The sequence below is a fragment of the Salarias fasciatus genome, chromosome 16, assembly GCF_902148845.1.
Source record: "Salarias fasciatus chromosome 16, fSalaFa1.1, whole genome shotgun sequence".
Classification (NCBI taxonomy): Eukaryota; Metazoa; Chordata; class Actinopteri; order Blenniiformes; family Blenniidae; genus Salarias; species Salarias fasciatus.
Genome location: NC_043760.1, coordinates 8,370,914 through 8,374,154, shown reverse-complemented (window position 1 = coordinate 8,374,154; position 3,241 = coordinate 8,370,914). Strand labels below are relative to the sequence as shown.

Genomic DNA, 3,241 nt, shown 5'->3' with positions numbered 1-3,241 from the left:
TCCTATTTTAAACTGTGACTTTTCTGGAGTTTGAAGAATCCTTTCTTGATACTGTGGCTCCCTCTTATGGAGGAAGAACCGTATTACACAAACATTAAAGCGTTTCAGTTGTCAGGATCAGCGTTAATGTGTCTTTTTTTAATGCATGCTTTAATAACTTTTGCATGTCTTAATCCATTTATTTATTGTGCTTGAATTCACTGCCTTTGTAACTCGAAATTGTATGGAATTGCATTTATGTTGTACTTTTTTTTCTTTTTGTCTGCAGTGTTTTTATTTCCCGTCTCCCCTGAAGGCAACACACTCATCAAACCCAGTCGACCTACGAGCAACAGGTGAGACACTGATGGAGGTGAATGGAGGAACAGCAGGGGTCCATCTGGCTCGGGTGAGTCACTCAGTAAACATTCACTCTTCTGCAATGTGGCACATTTCTTTCTCTGAAACTAAAACCTTTATTCAAAACTGTGACTCCATGGAAACAAACAAAACAACTATTAATCCGTCTGTACTGTCAATTACAGATGTTTACAGCTCTTTAAACATTTAAAACTGGTTTTGAATCAGATGTTTGGCTCAATATCAGCAGATAGAAAAGTCATTTTTATTTTACAAAATGAACTTGTATTACCAGTATGTGCCTGGAGTTTACTTCTGTTCCCATAGTTCAATCAATCAATCAATCAATCAATCAATCAATCTTTTTATTTCGAACTCGGTTGTCAATTGAAGTTCCACAGGAAACAAGTAAACTTAAAGTACAATTTTGCATACCAAAACAATAATAATAATAATAATAATAATAATAATAATAATAATAATAATAAAAATAAACATAGTACATATGTACACAGTAGTTAACAACTTAAACGTTCGAAAGGGAGTGGGAAGAAGTAGATACTTATTTAATCCCACCACCAGTACATACCATCTCTAATCAGTGGTTGCTTAATACCAATAATGGTGCTAACTAAGTTAGAATGAATTTTCCCCGATGTAATGAAATGTAATGTATAGTCTTTATTCTCTAACAAAAATTATAATAAGAATTTTCATCCTTCACTGTACTGCAATAATATACTTTCCTTATACTTAGCCTTAAATTGGTGAATGTTCGAACTTTGTTTTAGACTCCATCCTAAGCTGTTCCACAGACGAACCCCACAAACTGACACACACATGCTTCTTCTTGCAGTTCTTATAGCTGGTGGTACTAGTTTACCACTTCCCCTCAGATTGTAGCCATCACCTTCCCTCTCCATAAATAAGCCTTGTATGTTGGCTGGAAGAACATTTTTAATGCCTTTGAATAACAATTGAGCTGTGTAGAAATTCACCAAATCTAAAAATTTTAGTGTTTTGGCCTGCAAGAAGAGTGTATTTGTGTGTTCCAAATAATCCGTCTTATGGATGATTCGTAGTGCACGCTTTTGAAGTCTTACCAGTGGGTGTAGTGCACTCTTATAATTGTTGCCCCATACTTCTATTACATAAGTAAAATATGTGTGGCATGGTGGGGAGTTGCACTCCCCTCCACTTGAGGCAGTGTGGCTTCTAATTACTGGGCGTCTATAAATATCCCTGCTCCGCCCTTCCTCTTCCTCTTCCTCCTTCATGGGACTGACAGACATGTGGCTGCTGTCCTAACAGCGTGTCTGTGCAGGATAGTGTTTGGCCTCCCACAAAGGTACGCATGTCCTGTTTCTCTTTAGTCCGCTTAGAGCAGTGTATTTACCCCAGCCCTGCGTTTCACAGCTGTGAATTGACTGGGAGCTGGACTGCCCTGGAGTCTGTGTGGGAGCGGTGTGTTTCCTGCAGCCGCCGCCACTGCTGTATCGGGCTGTGTATGCTCTCCTTCATGCTGCCAGGTGTGCCAATCCCTCCTCAGTAGGGAACAATGATTTATTGTTTAGATTAATTTCATTATTTTGGTGTGATTTCATGGTTTGTTTTACAGTGGTGCAGTCATCGGCTGCAGTTGACCCCAGGCTTTACTGCTGTTTTGGCTCTCCTTCTTTGGATGTGCTTGACACCTGCTCGTCGCACCACGGCCTCCTCAGTACACCCTGCTGCCCTAGGGCCTGATGGACCACCCAGGCTCCTTGAGAAGTGTGGCTCTCCTGCATCGAGCCTAGGAGCTTGGGCATGCGCCGTGCTCGGGCATTTTTAGAAATGCAGACGCACTTTTCTTTCTGATTTTCTTCTTTTTTTCCTTCTTCTGTTCGATTGCGTTTAATAGTGATTACGTTGCTCTATTGTTTCCTGTTCTATCTCTTTGGTTCTTGTTATTTTGTAATGATTTCTGTTTTTTTTCATTTCGTATGAATTACTTTGTTCCTCTTTTCGTTTGAATATTTAGGTATTGGGTTTTTGGTTTCGGGGTATGAGGGCTGCCATCATTTTGTGAGTTTAATTGTTGATTTTCTTTTCTTTTGACAGGTGCTGGGGGCCCCAGAGCGGCAGCGGTTCCCTGGTGGTGGTTCCGTTTTCACTTTTTGGTTTGCTGTGTCACGGGTGCTGTGTGTTTTTGGATCCTCCCCCTTTCTGTTACCGCTGTCGTGGTAAGCCCCAGCCCTGTCCAGTTTGGTTTTGTTTGGCAGGCCTCAAACCCCATTTATTTTGAGTTAGTCTGTTGATTTTAACATTAGGAATTTAATAAAGTTTGTTTTAATTTGAACTCATGTCTCCCGTCCCAGTGAATCCTTTGAACCTGCGGGCCCTTGTTTTTTTGGTTTAATTTGGTTTAGCATTTGAGATCCTGGGGTGCAAGCCCCCAGGTGGCGTTGTCTTTGATTTGGTTGAGTTTTGGTTATCCCCCCCATTCATTCTGCCACATTCTGGCGTTGTCGGCAGGATTCACAATTAAAGGACGGAGACGTGATTTCAACTTTAAAATATATGTATTTATATTTAAAAGTCTTAATTGTGTTTTAATCATTGTCTGATTTGTGTTGGAGCCAAAACAGCAGCACTGCCTTGGAGGATCACCCATTCATTTAACCATTGTCATTTTTTTTGGTTATTGTTCTGTTAGAGGCACCTAATTGAGGTGGGGTTGTCTGTCGGTATGGAGGAGGAAGTGCAGCAGCTCCGAGAGCTTGTGCAGCAGCTGAAGGCGGACAACGAGCGTCTGCGTGGGGAGCGTGCTGCGTCTCACTCGGACCCCAATGGGGCAGCGTCAGCCTCCGCAAATCCAGCTGGTAGTTCACCTGCTGTTGTGGCGGAGCGGCTGGTGGTTATA

General features: G+C 41.7%; 1 long non-coding RNA gene across 1 annotated transcript; it reads left to right on the top strand.

Annotated features, from left to right (window-relative positions):
• Window positions 1-885: 885 nt before the first annotated feature.
• Window positions 886-2,311, top strand: LOC115403109 (uncharacterized). Its single transcript, XR_003933184.1, has 3 exons — window positions 886-1,687; window positions 1,756-1,868; window positions 1,958-2,311. It is a non-coding gene; the product is annotated as an uncharacterized LOC115403109 (long non-coding RNA).
• The last annotated feature ends 930 nt before the right edge of the window (window positions 2,312-3,241 follow it).